This window comes from Cygnus olor, chromosome 1 (genome assembly GCF_009769625.2).
Source record: "Cygnus olor isolate bCygOlo1 chromosome 1, bCygOlo1.pri.v2, whole genome shotgun sequence".
NCBI lineage: Eukaryota > Metazoa > Chordata > Aves > Anseriformes > Anatidae > Cygnus > Cygnus olor.
This window is the reverse complement of record NC_049169.1, coordinates 87,717,429-87,733,868: the sequence shown is the minus strand read 5'-3', so window position 1 is coordinate 87,733,868 and position 16,440 is coordinate 87,717,429. Positions and strand designations below refer to the sequence as shown.

At 37.0% G+C, this 16,440-nt stretch overlaps 1 long non-coding RNA gene across 3 annotated transcripts in view; it reads right to left on the bottom strand.

The window, feature by feature from the left end:
- LOC121075099 overlaps positions 1-15,858 on the bottom strand; it is an 88,979-nt gene extending 73,121 nt beyond the window's left edge. For 2 of the 3 annotated variants that reach the window (XR_005822720.1, XR_005822721.1), the window contains exons 1-2: positions 15,777-15,858; positions 14,350-14,657 (exon numbers count right to left, since the gene is read on the bottom strand). This is a non-coding gene — a long non-coding RNA (uncharacterized LOC121075099). The remainder of the gene's footprint in view (positions 1-14,349; positions 14,658-15,776) is intronic. The other variant, XR_005822723.1, reaches the window with a different exon arrangement.
- Between the last annotated feature and the right edge of the window lie 582 nt (positions 15,859-16,440).

Sequence of the window (16,440 nt, the reverse complement as noted above, 5' to 3'; positions counted from 1 at the left end):
ACTGAACTGGCAGAAACAGTGTTAAAGCTATGCTCCAAGCAGCCAGATGTTCCTGCAATTTACTAACAAGGATGGGTGGATTACCTGGTAATCCATGTAGCAATGTTAATGAGCTCATTGCAAGCAGATACATGAGTCTAGGGAGGTGCCAGGGACATAAAACTGCAGAGAAGGGAGTGAGCAGTGTACAGGGTCTGCGCGGAAGCAAAGCTGTTTGCATTCTAGAAGTTAGCAATATTTTGCCTGGTATTTAAATTGACTGAAACAAGTCATATTTTAATCAGTATTGATGTGTCTACAGCAAACCTCGCTTTATCTTGAATCGATCCCTGCTCACAGCAGCATTATCATTTACATCAAACTATACACAGATGAAGCCTGTTGATGGACTCAGTTCCACTCACAGGCAACAGAAGGTTTTTTGCACTGTTTCAGTAGTCAATAAAATTCTTATGATTCAAGCTTTGTCTTATATATGCACAGATTTGATTTATAAAGGCTTGATTTACAAATAAAACGCAGTAAAGAAAGGATGAAATACCTTCAGAAAGTTCTGTATACAAAATCTCACCAGCTATTTTCCATTCTTTATCCTTCATACATGCATACCAATGCAAATACATGTTTTCAAAAGAAAACCAAGTTCTTTTCCTCTATTTTCCTATAGAACAGGTAAAGAGTATACTACTACCACCACTTTGATAACATTTTTCATCCAAGCTTCTCAAAGGATTTTATAAAATAGCAGACTACTAGTGATCCTCACAAACTAAGAAATTTAGCTTTCATGGCAATCGGAATAAAGCAGGGAGTGAAAAATGACACCTCAGCCTCCTAAGCACCCTCTTGCTTGTCATAACTGGTCTCCCATTTAAAAAAAAAAAAAAAATGTAGTGAAATGGAGAGGCAGCAAACCTTCAGCAAATCAGAATTCAAACTAATATTATGAATTGGAGGGATGGTCAAGGAGGACAGAAGTGCTGTTTACTTATTTGAACTACTAAAATTTGTTACAGATTATTTGGAAATCCTCTTCGAAACTTAACATAAGGTTTTGTCATCTTCTGTTTCCTGCCAAACAGTGTTCTGTTAAGGCTTACTAAGCTCTTTGAGAACATTCAGTTTATTCACACTGTGATTTTCAAAAGGTTCAGAGAATAAAATTGACATCTGAGCAGTACCAATATTTGGTACCTGACTCCTATCATCCTTATTACAAGTCAGGCCCTTAAACCAATATTATGCCACTGTGAACAGACATGCAGGCAGAGGGGAAGAAAATGAAAGTCCCCAAAACCACAACATTAGACTGTAACAGCTAAGCCTGAGAAACCACATTGTGCAAACCTTTAGCACATAGTATTTGCTAAGGGTTCCCCTTTCCTCAGGGATTCACTCTGAAGTATTATAGAGGAAAATCCAACTTATACACTTTCACAAGAAACAGATATTAGTCAGATTAATCTCTTACCTGACATTCATCCCTAGATATAGCCAAAATACTTCGAAAGTCTAAATTAATGCCACATCACTACAGCTCTGTTCCAGCTTTACAATTAAGCCGTAGGTTGACAGCCTGTTAGAACTTACACAAAGTGTTTGTGGAGAGAGATGCCTACAGCAGTGGCAGCCAAGTCAGAGCCAGTGATGAGCTTAGCCAGAATTTTGAGCATGCCTGTGATGAGTGCCACTGCTGTGAAAATGGAACTGTACAGATTTCTCTCATTCCTACCTGTTACAGAAAAATGGGATCAAGAGAGGGTGATGGAAGCATCAGCTGTTCAAAGCTGCTGCAGACCAATGAGCTGCTGGTATATCAGTAGTCAAACAGTTCTTTCTTATAAGAGGGAGAAATTTCCCTCCTACCAAGCATCAAGTGTACTTTCCCACTATAAGCTGTTACTTGGTTCAACACACCATACAACTCCTACAACATGAGCATTTTACTAAATTCTCAGAAAGAGCTAATGGAAATAAACTCATCTTTAACACAACTCTTCCAGTTTCAGCTAAATTTTGTAACCTACATGCCACTTCCAGTAAATAATTTCAAAAGAGAAATCTCGGATGGATTAGTGTAAGCTTATTGATTGCCAAGGTAATAATTCTGACACATGGAAACCTGAGACCTCTTGACCAGAATGGGAATAGAAAATACCTCTCACAGAAGCAGGCTTTTATGAGAAGATAATTTAGAGGCTTCAAGGCAATAAAGACAAGTTTGAGAGCAGTTACAATCCATTTTTAGGTTATATTACCTCTAAGTCCTTTTTTCCTTTTTACTGAAATAGCCTGCTTCTCCATCTCCCTCTAGTGCAACTTCCCTTCTTTCCTTGTCTTTCTTCATAGAAAGAATAGAATGAGAATTATGAATTATTGATGTGAACAATTCTCACTAGTTGATTTTTTTTTTTTTCCCCAGCAAAAGCTCAGGAGAAAGGTTGGACAGGAGCAGAAAGCCTACTCAGCATAAGGAAGCATGTGCATAACCATCTGTAGCATCTCTGTACTTCCCACTGCCTTTCAGAAATCACTGAGACAACGGCATGAGTAATCTGGAGTAGACAAATCCCACCAGGAACAAGATACTTATCCTGACTATTCCTTGTAGGCATTTGGGTGATCTTATACTAACCTAAATCGTTTGGGACCCAGTTATTTTATGAATGAAATCACATATCAGTATGTGACTTGTAAGAGTAGTAAGAATATCTGTGACATTCTTTCTTCAGAGATCTACATTAGCAAAGGAACTTGCTCCTTGTACCCTTAGAAAGGGAAAGGCTTTTTATTCCATTCCCATGTGTCCTCTCTCTCCCCTCCTCCCTCACCTTCAGTGAACCAGCCTGAATCTAAAATCCAGGACTTAAATTCCTCCTCAAGGCACTGCCCATTTGTAAAAGAAATACAATGCTATCTATGAGTTGAGATCATATCTGCATCTAAGAGGACCTATAGGAGGCCAGGATACTCAGGGGCTTATGAGGGCCCACTGTAGATGAGGTGGAAACACATAGCAGATATGTGCCTGCCAAATAACCAGGTGCATTTAGAGATGATTGGTTAGTAATGGGTTAGTAATCTGCACCAGGAGACCCTAAATCCATATTTTTCCTACAAAACTTCTGAACAAGATTTTGTGAAGTCAAGGATGTAGAGATATGCTTACTATTATCTCTGTCCTAGAACTCTGGCACAAGAGGAGTGCAGAAAAGGATATACTTAATATTTGAAGGCATGGAATCAAACTTATTTTCTAAACACTTAGGAATGTATTTACTGTTTTGGATATACACCAGGAAGACTGTATTTCAGAGGTTCATCAGAAGTTCTTCGAACACAAGTGTATTCCTTCAGCTTCTCAGCTTTCTGTTCACTTCACTGAAGGATATCTTATTCTAAGCTAATATTGCCAAACTTTAGCTGTCAAAGCAGGCATCAAGAATCTGAATCTAGCTTCACGTCTGCCTTTAACAGGAAAGACAGAGATACCACTGACACTGAAAAAAGGCAAATGGTATCAAATATGCTGGCCAAATTCCACAGACTTAGTGCTGAAAGTGTTCAAGCTTTAGCTGTTATAATTTCATCGCAATTTATCTTTCCTTCTCTCTATTGCAAGCATGTCAGCCTGCACCCAATGTTTTGGCTTCCATTCTTGAAGATCAGTGAATATGAAGTCATTTATTATATTTTTCTCCCTTTCTCCCATATCTTGCATTGACATTTTTATGTCACATTTAGTCTCTTTATCTTCCTGTACAAGTGCTGTTTCATCTTAAAACTCTACTCACATAAATTATGGCTAGAAACCCATATCTGTAATCTGGATTATCTGATAATTATTTCATCTTCATATTCTGCTCTTCATGATTATTACTCCTTCTCCCTAAAAGTTCTCATCTCAAAAATCCTCATATTTCCCCTCCACCCCCTTTCTTTCTTCTTACTGCCTCTTTCTCTTTTGCTGTGTTATTTTCTGTTCTAATACTCTGCCTGTGTTTGGTACTTAAGTTTCAGAGCTGTTTCAGGATAAATCTTACTTTATATTTGTGAAGTGTCATGTAACTTTACAGCCATATCTGTTATTTTTAGTGCTAAAAACAATGATTAGGATGTTCCATTTTACAAGGCTATAAACTGGTTTCCACTTAAAATGGAAATGAGTAAAATTTTCAACATATATCAATAGAACTTGTTTGTAAAGTTTCATGCTCTAGTAACTTTCGTCTTTATTAAGGCTGAAGAAGTCAGTCCCATGTGTCACATTTAGAGAAACATTGGCAGAAATGGCCCTGAAGACATAATAACCCACTAGCCCAGATAATTCACATTTAAAATGTAAATGCCTATCTTTCAAACTTCTGAAGCTTCATCTCCCAAAGCCACCTGAAGAGATTTATCATCTGTATTCAAACACAGAGATAAATACTGTCCATAACTCCTACTTAAAGTGAGAGGGAGAGAATTATGGGAGAGGAGGTATAGCAAACCTGACAAACTGATTAAACCTCTATGGATAATCTACTGGTAGACTAACTGAACAACTAAAGCAGTTGAATAACTGTTGGTAAGCTCTACAAAAAAGCACATGAAGAGACTGAAGACTGCTGCTTTAGTTTTACCTACATAGCAACTTCTACTAACAAGGTGAATTTCTTATTATAACAGGTCACTTCATACTTTGCAACAAAGTCGTAACAATTGAAGCTCAGGTGAAGATATTTTACTAGATTCTCCATATTCTGTACTTAAGAATATTCTAGTTTAGTGTGAAATTCTACATGTTAGAAATGCAAAATAGCACTGCACGAGCAATTTGAAGAGCCAACAAGAAGAGTAAAGAGATTATTGGGAGATGTATTTAAGCATATTCCAAAAATTGCCATGCTTTGACAAATGTCTTCCAAAAACAAAGTTTAAAGTGCTTTCATAGTTTGCAAACTATGAAAGAACAGTTTTAAATAAACAGAAAGAGATAGAGCTTACTACATAAAAATCAATTTTTTCTTTGAAGTACAGTACAATGGGTGAAACAGACTGCATAGCTTACAAATGTGGTCTCAGTTAAAAAGTTGACCCCTCCCTCAAATTGAAAGTAGAATTGCATTGATATTTCAAGAAAAGCAAATCAAGAGAAGTGTTGATCTACCACATTTTCATTTCATATTGTCACAAGTGTGATTTAATCATAATTCTCATCAGCTGTTCCGTTAACATTGAAGAAGAAAGCAATTTATTTTTGGATCAAAATCTGCTTTTAAGTAACTGAAGATGTGAAATTGTAATATATTTTGCATAAAGACAAAAAAGTGACCTCACGTAGCTGAAAATCTGACAATTGCTATTGGGATACAAGAAGCAAAACATGTCCTCCTTATGGAAACTGGTTAAAAGTGTAGTCTCCTGCTGGATCAGATGAAGCCTAGAATTGCTTCTCAAACAATTATGTTACTATAGAACAATTTTAAGTCTCTTCAGGGAAGAATCATTTCACCTACATCTACAGTGCAAACATCCAAATTATCCTAGCCTTCATCATGAAGCTGGAATAGTTTGGACTGTTCAAAGACTTCAGTCTTTGAATGAAGGGCATCTAAATTATATTAATATCAAAGTCTACGGGCCTCTAATGGTAATGCAGAGAAACATCTCCCTGTGTAAGTACACCTGCTTCCAACATGAAAAACACAAGTCAAATACTGGGTAATTAAGTTATGAAAGACAGGAAGTCATTGCACTTTTGAATGTTCAAAATTTAGACTGTTTTGACTTTTTCGGTCTGCAATTGCATGAGCTATTTTCTTTGACACTGCCTGAATTCACAAGCTCCTCCACACTCAGAAGCAGCACTAAGCCAAGTGAAAGCTGATGTCCTCTATCCCACACACTAGGGCCTGCATTCACATAAAAACCAGATCATCATCTAACTATTCTTACCCAGTGCATCTGTCTTCTCACCTGCGTCATCAGTTCACTGTCTTGTGTCCCCTTCATTCAGGGAAGCGGATCAAAATTTTGAAAAACAAATCACATTAGGAGAAGTTGAAAACATGGGCAGGTTGAAGAGCTTGCACAGCTCTGAATACTTTATTTAAAAAAAAAAAAAAAAAAAAGAACAGCTCAAAGGAATGGGCAAAAATATATTTTAATATATAAAGATTATATATATAGTTTTTAAATGAAAACTTACATTCTGAAGTTCTCTTACATACCTGTTATTAAGGTTAACAAAAAATTAATGAAACTTTCAATAAAAGATGAACTAGTACAAAGACATTAGGAGTTTGATTTAGAATGTGAAACTTCCTAGTCTCAGCTACACAATTTTCCTACTTAATTTACATAACAAATGAATTCCACTCAGATTAAAAGATTTCAGGCTCTCTGTTCTTACTGTATTTAATCATGAAGAATTACCTAGCATACTGACATTTTGCAGAAAATGAGATTTTGTACTTTTAGTGTGCTATTTCCTTTCATATTATTTAAGAAGAGACAAAAACCAAAGTAACTATATATGCTCGCAATGAATCATGGTATGGAAATCAGGGCCTAAGACACAGGAAAATAAAAAAGAAAGAAAACTAACTGTATACTTCTGTTAGCATGACATCTACAATTACATCTAGCCTAAAAAATATGAAGATTGATGCTATTACCAGAGTTAAAAATCTCAGTACACAAAGTGCACAAATATACCAATATACAAGTATCTCCACTGACGCCTAGAGTACCATCTATCTTTTCCAAATAACGCTCAAGTATGGAAAGTAGTCAAATTCAAGGCACTACCCAAATGCAGCTTTAGACCACCCAGACTGCCTTCAGAGACGTTCATTCAGTGAAGCTATACTTGCAAGCAGAATATATCACAAATAAAGGAAACTGTCACCAAAATACCTGTGAGCAAGTTAGAGTAGGGCAAAGGAGACAGTTATGCCTTTCTTGCTTGTTTGCAATATTGGGGAAAAGTTCTGTCACGTCTAGTCATTTCACACATTTCACAAAAAAAAGCAAGTTTGAGGAAAAAATTATAAAATAGTCACCAAGTTGTCATGCATCTATAAAAATTGATTCATTAGACTCTTTGCCATGTTTTCCATCTTATCCCTTTAATGTGGTATTTAGATTACACAAAAATGGGGGGCGGAGAGGGGTGTTGAAACTCTCACACTAAATTAAAGAAGAAAAAGTGCTATCAAGTGCCAAGTTCTGCATTGCGTAACATAAATAGAAAGATTGTAAGACTAATATTAGCAAGGCAGAGGACAGGCAGCCCTCAGAGAAGAAAAAAGAAGTTGTCCCCAGAATTGCAAAGAAAAAAGGTAAAGATATTGAATCAAGCTACTTCCCCAAACTAAAAAACAGGCTGAAAAAGGTTCTATAAAAGACCAAGTCCTCTCATTCTCCCAGATGCAATTTGGCCAGTCATTTTGTCTTTGAGGATGTGGTTTTGTCCCCATATACAATGGGGATTTTTTATTTTTTTTATTTAAAAAAAAAAGTGCCAGAAGAGACCATTTATACCAGACAATAGAATGCAAAACAGTTGAAGCCACAGAACAATTGAAAGAACAGGCTTCAAAAGGGAAAAAAATAACAAAGGAAACAATGTACCTCAGGCTATGGTGATTTTCTAGTATATAGTAGCAATATGTAAATGAAATAGTAGTTTTCTGAAGTTAGAGCAGATATGACAGCAGTGTTTCTAAAGCAGGTAGAACTAATAACCATGGAGCTAGCCTTTGTGCTAAAACTGACAAGAATGTGCTGCTTCAAACACTAGCTTGCAAGACTGGTTTATTCCTATGCTCTACTACAGGTTTGGTCATTTTGCTTGCTTTAATTCTTCCATTGTATTTGCCTGGGATGGAGCTGTCTTGCAAAGATAAACACATAGGTGAATAAAACAAGCATATTAGAAAACAGATGGAGCGGCATGGCAAGGATCTGATAGGTGTTTATTCCATGTTCCAACCGAATAACTCCTTTCTCATAATCAATATTTGGTACCTTCCAGGTATGAACATAATTTCATTGAACAAGGACAGATTGAGAGGTTTTTCTTTTACATACACGCACACTTTAAAATCTCAACTCTTCTGAAGTCACAAAGATGCCACATGGCCTTTTTGGACAGAAAACTAGCTCTGTGGCTTGATTTTGAGCTGGCAACAGCTTTCACAAACACTTGGATTGAGTGAGACTTACCTTCCACCAGACTCAGAACTGCCTCAGGTGACAAACAGCAGGTAGCCACAGATAGGAAAACATGATGCATTAGTGAGAGAAGAACTATTATGTTTGAAAAACTTGAAGTAATACTCAAAGTCACCATAATGCTCTCTTCATATAGCCAGCAAATCCCAGACAATCGTTCAACTAAACCCAAATAAGTATCTGGGAGTAAAGTTCTCAGCAGAGTCTGAAGCCCAATCCCTGATCTAACTGGGTATACATAAGAGGTCATCTTTCTTGAAGGATCAGTCTCAGCAGAGTCCCAAACAAACTTGCAGGTCTCCTCTCTTGGGATTACTCTACAGTTTTAAGAAGTTTAAAACAGAGCAGAGAGACCTGAAGGAGGAGTAGTGTATTTACTGTCAACCATAGCCTGATCATGAGCCTTGAAGAGGTTTCAGGAACCACCTTTAGTTCATCCCAAGAGTAGAGACTGCCTTCCTATCATTGCTTGAAGTTGACAGATGCATTATACATCGTGCTTGCAGTTTCAAAACGACAAAGCCACCATTTTCAGAAACATAATTTATTAAAACACTTCCCCACAGCAGGGAATCAAACAAAAGAAATAAAGAAAGCTCTTAATGAGTTATATTGGGACACACATTTCCATAGACAGAAAAAGAAATAACCTCTAAAGCCTTAAAAATTAAAAAGAATACTGCCAGCATAAAATTCCACAGCAGGAAGACAACAGAATACTTAGGCATAAAAGTAGGAAACTAGTCATTAACTGAAAAATAACTACTTAAAAAGCATTGCCATAAATACACAATAAGAAGTTTATAGCATTTGTTCACATCTCTTTTAAAGATCTTGCTATTACAATGGATACTCTGACTGAATGGGCAAATTTGCAATGACATCTGTAAATACAGAAGGCTATAATGATAAGCTTATGCTAGCATTTGTAACCAAATGCTCTTCTGAGAAGCAGAACTGGTATTTACAATTCATAGATTTTCGTTTGAAAAGGAAGTTCATTTGACATTGCCATACAAACATTGTGAGAAAACCATATGTACTCTCTGCTATATCAAGACCAGTTTTTATGGCCAAATGAAGGCCATAAAAGAGATGAGAAAACCAGGCAGGTGTCTAAGATGACCACCATGGTCTTTCCATTAGGAGGGTCCCATAGAGTCCATGCACTTTCACCTCGCACAGCGTGGCTGGACAACATGCTGTGGGCAGCCTCTCTCCCCTAATTCCCATCGGGCCTCCACCAGCTTCATAACATGAAGTCATGACACAGCAGTACCAAACCAGAGACATTGGCCTTCTGAAACATAGTATATGCTGCAGAGTTGATTAGACCTGAGTGAGGGACTACAAAGAAAATGCTTGTCCAAGATACCCCTCCACCTATCCCAATGAGTATCTGCTGGTCACACTCTGGCAATACTGAGGGAAAGAGAAAGGACCTGAAGGACAGCCAGAAACCTGCTATTGAGACTATCTGCAAATGCAGACATTTCAATATCATGAAAGTTTACAAAAAAAAAACATTTCCAACTCTATATGCATTATCAGAACCAGATTGAACAGAGCAGCACAGGTCATTTGGACACCTTCAGCCAGTTTCTTTGTACATCATTGTAAGGAAGAAAAAAAGTCAACAGTTGCATTTGGATGCAAGAAGTTCAGGTGAAGTGCAAATAAGGTTGTGAAGTAGAAAGGTTGCTCTAGGCCACAGTTATGTGATAGAAGACAGGATGTCTGCTGATATTGAGAAAGAGTGAAAGTAAGTTTAAAATTTTTAAAGTTATCCAGAAGCTCACTGCAATGCACAATCCAGGCTTGAGCCAATCTTGTTCTGTCAAAGCCAATTGCAGGAAACAGAAAACAAGAAACAGTTTAAGTAGCTAATCTTTTTCTTTCTCTTTAGATTAACTGTATTGCATTTCTCTGTAAAGATCCAGATTTCATGGTCTGATCCTTCATTTTGTAAGGCAACATCTGACAGTCCTACTGAGATCCCAGGGGCAGGCTGATAACAGAATTATGCACATTGCATTCCTGCTGCAAGGGAGTGGACATAGAGAGTGCTGGCATACATATTTATGGTATTAACAACTGAAAAAGGAGTACCTCAAGTTTAATGCTTTGCACTTCACATTCATGCATCTCTAGTGGAAGACGGTTTGCAAATGTCTACCCAACAGATTTGTTGCAACCCAAAAGTAGAAAAAAAAAAAAGATAGAAAAGCCAAACAATAGTGAAATAACCACACACAAAGTGTTATGAAACACATAGAAGTTTATCAAGTCTGTCAGATATCAACCAAATCAGGTCTGCCTGTATCAAGGCTCTTTCTTTTCAATGAAATAATATCTATTATAATAAAGCATACACACTTTAACTAACCAGAACCTCAGAAAAATATAAGCACCCAGTTTCCACTAAATATAAGTAACATCTTAACAGGTTTAGCAAGCAAGTCAGTGCATGCTATTAGTGCACTCCTTTCTGAGATACTGCCTGAATAAAAATAATGTTAAGTTGAATAGCTCAAGCAATTCATAGTTTGTTTTTTGTTTTTTTTTTTTTTGTCTTTTTTTAAATGTAACTGAACATTTGACAGGATCATATTGTTTCCATCCCTGAAAGGAATTTTTTTGTGCTTTCATTTTTTCAAAAATTAACATAGATTCAAGAATTTTGTTGCTATGCCTAAGAAATATTGCCTCTTTTTGCATTTTTCTTGAATATATTCATCCAACCAAACTTGTCACAAATATTTTCAACAACTTATATTGTTTTGATAAGAAGCCAATAAAAAAAAAATCAATTTTTTTTCCCCTCCCACACTCAGTTCAGGAAAACAGTCACCACAGAATCACACATGGTGGCATTCTAGAAGGCACATGCCGACTGATCATACATTTCCACAATTTTGAAGTTTTGTTGCACAGGAGTTACATCTGAGAGAAGTGGGAATTATATCATGTAACTACTGAATTTATAATAATTTGTAGCATGAATATACTAGTAAGTGTCTTCCATCAAGTAATTAAGCTGCATTATCTGCTTATAAGTTCAGACTAATGACAGACTAAAATGATGGAAGCCTCTGAAGGCCAACCTGAAATTATCATTAGATTCAGTGCTTCTTCCCACAAGCCATCTCCTTCCATTCAGTGAAACTCTTCTAATTTTAGCTTTTTGCTACATTATTGTACAAGTCATAATGAAGCAGACAAGTGCTTAAGATCATTTTAAAGAAAAAAACTTTAAGGCATAGTTGAAACTTAAAAAAAAAAAAAAACTTCATCTAACAGAATTCTATGATAAGACTGCTTAGTTTAAGAAGTTTCCACATGTGATTCTCCTAGTTAGTTTTAAGTCAAGAACATGACATTTAAAATAGGAGGTATACTGGTATTCTCTAATTTATGTCAAGTCTTTAATGCGTTTTGCATGAAAATGCTAGTACAAAATTACTTGGCTCAGTGCCCAAGGTAATTACACTCCTTGTACTGCTGTCTTGACTTGCTGCCAAAACTGGCAAAGTAGGCATTTGCCTCATACAACACTGTTAATGAAAACTGTCAAAGTCCTCTCAACACTCCTTATTTTGTTATACTTAAGTTGTCAAGTCATTTGGGTGGCTTGCTAGGCTTTTGTTCTCAACAATGTATTTCTTGGCTATACATTCATGCCTTAACAATAAGGCACTGAATTGTGTCTGGTTCCTTGAAAACAGCGGTGTGAATAAAAGATCTCCTTTTGGTTCTGAGGAGAAATAAATAAATAAAACTACCACCAAGACAAATCATGGAAAACAATTCCCAGCGGAGCTTTAACTTCAGCCTTGGAAGCTGAAGATGGATGAACTATCTTGTGGCCTGAACTTTGTTCAGTGGAGGACAGAAGACTCCAGCAAGAGAGTTTCAACAGTACTGCTCTCAGGGTCTGTCTCTAACATGGCATAGCCCATTTTCTGCTACTGGATCTTGTGCTCACTGCAGACTCAAACATCCCTTTTCAACTTCCTTATCAAAAATGGAGAGACACAAATGTCTAGAAAGTCAGCTAGAAAGGAAAAAAAAAAAAGTAAAAAAGTCAAGCTCATGCCACACACTCATGTACTGCAAAGGTAACCGGCATGCAGGTGTGTATTCCTGTAGTATTGGTATAGAAAGGGAGCATAGAGATGAAGCACCACTCCTTTCTGTGGCCATACAGAATCTCACTGGCCTGAAGGTCTTTTGTTAATCCTGCTTGTCAAACATGGCAGAGAAAGCAGCTCTCCCTTTTCAGAGAACAATTATCAGCACATCCACATAGCCTTAAGAACCACCCCATTTTTTCTCACCAGTGTAAGCTGCAACATGAGGCCTAGCAAGGAATCCAAAGAAACAAGCATACAAGATGATGAGAGGGTCTGCCAAGACAAGGCATGATTCCTCACAAGATTTAAGAGTTTTGCTTGTTTGCCTGTAAATTCTTCAGTTCTGCCTTAAGAGCTTGAGCTCTTCCACTCCTCTGTCATGCTGCACAGCTGTGTGGCTGAAAACACTCCCTCTGGTGGGAGTGTTTCCTGGGAACTGCACCAAGTAGCTGCTTTCATTCAATGAAAGCATTCATCTACAGATTTCTCTATGGCAAGGAAGCATGTGGCCTTAGCCTGATTGGAAACACCTCTGAACTGGCTAAAAGAAATATCAGATAGGATTTGTAGCCTCTACATCTCTGGAGGAATGAGATATGGTACAATGCAGGTGCACTGTGAAGAAGTCATTGCTTCTCCCGACATCTGGATAAAAAGAAGACTGTTTACTAGAGCAACCAAGTACACCATTCACACAAAGAACGTTTGTCAGACTGTCTCAAGGTGAAAAAACTTCGCTGTGCTCATATTCAATCAAACTGGAGGCATGAAAGCCACAGGAGGATGGTGGCTAGGGGCTGAACATCTGTCTTGCACATAATCTCAGTGCCACGAGTACAGGAAAAAAAGAAGAAAAGCTAAAAAAAAAAAAGAAAACAACCTACTGACTTGAAAACTATATCAGAAACACAGAGTACTACAATTATTTCCTCCCAATCCAACATGTCACTAGCACACATTATCATTCTCTTTTTCCATGTCTGCACAAAGAATCAAATACAGCGATGTCATACCACTCTGCAGTACCCAAGCTTTCCTACAAGCTCATATCTCCTAATGTACACTAACAAGAAAAGCAAGTAGGAATCTGGGAAATGATAACATACAGGCCTGGCCTCCCTAGAGTTTGCCAATGTTACTTGTATATTATATGCCAGTCCTCTGGACAGGAGCTCTGCACAAAGTACCAGACATGACAATTATATTGACAAACAGTTGTGTTTTTCTTTGTTTTGTTTTCGTTTGGTTGGTTAGTTTGTTTGGTTGGTTTTTGGGGGGTGGGGCGTAGGAAATCAAAATGTCAGAGCTACCTACTACGTGAGAGAAGTTAGCAATGAGAGTTAAAAAATCGGGTTTTAGAAGAAATAATTTGAAAAGAACAGGAGAATTCCCATGCATCTTCAGGTCATTATTTGACTATTGATTTACATTCCTGATTTACATTCCACATAAAACACTGTATGAGTTTATGCTTAGGTCTCTGACACATTAATATAAAAACCAAGCACACTGATGAATAAACACTCCTTCCTGTGGCCACACAGAATGTCACTGGCATGTGAATAGAAGATAGTTTATGTACTTTAACTATAGAAAGAGATAGAGTGAACTGGGATAAGTTAGGAAATGTGCAATTTTAAGGTTAGTATTTTTGTTATTCCACTGAAAAAAAAAGTCAATACAAGTCAGCAATACACAACATTAAAAAGTCTACAAAGCTCTGGAAAGATGCTGTACGCAGAACTAGATCTCATCAAGTTAATTGATACATATACTGTCAAGTGAAATGTAAATTTTCCTCCAGTCCTTGCAGAATTGGAAGGGCTGTGATTCCAGAAGAAAATTAATTCCTATCTCTTATCAAAACAAAATTAACGTTGGAAGATACCTCATTTCTTTACAAGTGCCAAGGAAGAAGGCAAGACCACGTAACCAAGGGAATCATTTGCATGTTACAGTGCTGCAGGTGGTATCACCACCTCAACCTACTCACCACATTTCATCGCCCCACCTCCAGATCCAGGATCTTGAAAGGCAAAAAGAAATAACGTTCTTATTTCTGATTTTACACTGTGAACAGCTCTCAAAATACGGATCAAGTTCCCATTATCTTTTCTGGGGTGCCTATTTTCACTCAGTGTTCTTGCCTGTTTCTGCGTCAGTCTTCAGATGCACCCCAACAACAATGGGTGCAATTTGCCAGTCTAAAGATTCTATTTGTATAGCCTGATCCTCACAGAAGTCTTAGATCCCATGGACTGGAAAGAAAGTAGAAGCTATCTGTGGAAGTCTTCCCCAGAGCTAGAATAGAGAAAGAATTTCAAAATGAAATATTTACTGCTTCTGTAATCCTTCAAAAGCTGAGAAAAAGTAACAGAAACAGGAGCTGTAATGTCCTCTCTCTTGATTCCCTCCTGTATTCATCACCTTCAATTTTAAGGAACATAAAGGTAGAATTGTAATCTAAATAACTAAGCAAACAGAAGCACTCGGATGGTATCTCTGCAAAGAGCATTCAAAGACAGACTTCGACAGATAAGTATAATTTCCTCTCCTTCCTTTAAAAATTTTCTGTATGAAGAAAGATATTAGTTCATCAAAGTTAATGCTTGACTGGGTTGAAAAGGTTACTTAAACAACTTGATAGTTTACTGATAGCAACAGTTGCATACTGTTTGCTAGGAATAAGGTAGCGGTACACTGTTAAGATTTTTGAGAAACCTAACCTCAAAACACTCAGCTTCAGATGTTTCTCCAAGCATATTAATTAAAATGTTAAAAAAACAACAAAACAAAAAACCAAAATCCACACTCCACAATACAGAAACAACAAATGTGTTTTGTTCATGTATCTAAGCCTCATAATCAAAGGCTAAAAAAAAAACAAAACAAAAAACTAAAAAAAAACACTTTCCTTCACCATGTTATACTGGCCATGAATCTGAAAATGAAAACTAAGAGTATACAGCTCTACTCTTGTAGCCAAGCCAGTTATCAGCATTCAGTCCTCACATAGCTGTTATCTTCTATGATCAAACTTATTTGTAGTACATTGCTGTGTACTCTAAGCTTTATCGTGAGCTTCCAAAAGTAAGAGGTCATAAGTATCAAGACATCTCTTAGAATTTCTCTCCACCATTGCCACTATTAATCTCAAACACTGCAGTGAAATTTTATCTCCCTTTAGTACTTCTGCTCTAAAGTCCCTATAGAGAATGATACATTCACTCAATTTGCATTTTAAAAATACTAAATTTACAAACTAAACACTGAACTAACTTTTGAGAACACCATTAAAAACATCCCCATAGTTACTGAACACTCACTGAGCCACATAAAAATTGCTTTCAACTCTTCAGTTCTACTCTTGACTTCCTTTTCATGTATAGCTTCTAAAAATGCATCATTTTTAACACTCACACGTAGATACCTTCAAAACAAACTTTAAACTTCTTTCTTCAGCTTGCCAGGAGTCAAGTTTTGTTTCATCCCAGAGATCAAGTCTACCTGAGGAGCCAAAAACTTGAGATAGCAGTCACCTGAGGTTGTTTGTTGGCAGCATGATTCAGTGTGTTACCGATCTCAGTTAATTAAGTTGTTTGAGCAGTTAACCTTATTACCACATTTCTACTTAAAGCTGAAATAGCTCCAGGGAGAGAGGCTTTGGTTAGAAGTTTGGAGAAATTTCTTCTCAGAAAGAGTAGTCAGGTATTAGAAGGGGGTGCCCAGGGAAGCAGTGGAGTCACTGTAGCTAAATTTCTCTGTCAAGTTATTGCTTCTAATAAGTACTGTTTAGTTGTGTTCTTCTTCTGAAAGGTATTTGAGTACTCTTCTTGTCACATGGTTCATTATCATAATGTTGGGGGTAGGTATGTCATGTAATAAAACAGGTGTCTTCTAGTTGAGACCTGTGTTGGTTAGTCCCTCTAGGTATTGTAAGCAAAGCTATATTTCCTAAGAAAATAAAGGTGAAAGCTCACTTCTATAGAATTAATTTATTTATCACTTGGCAAGAGATTATTAGTTGTGAAAAACTTAAAAGAAGAAAAAAACACTTTATCAGTCTGGGGCTTTATGCCTCAAT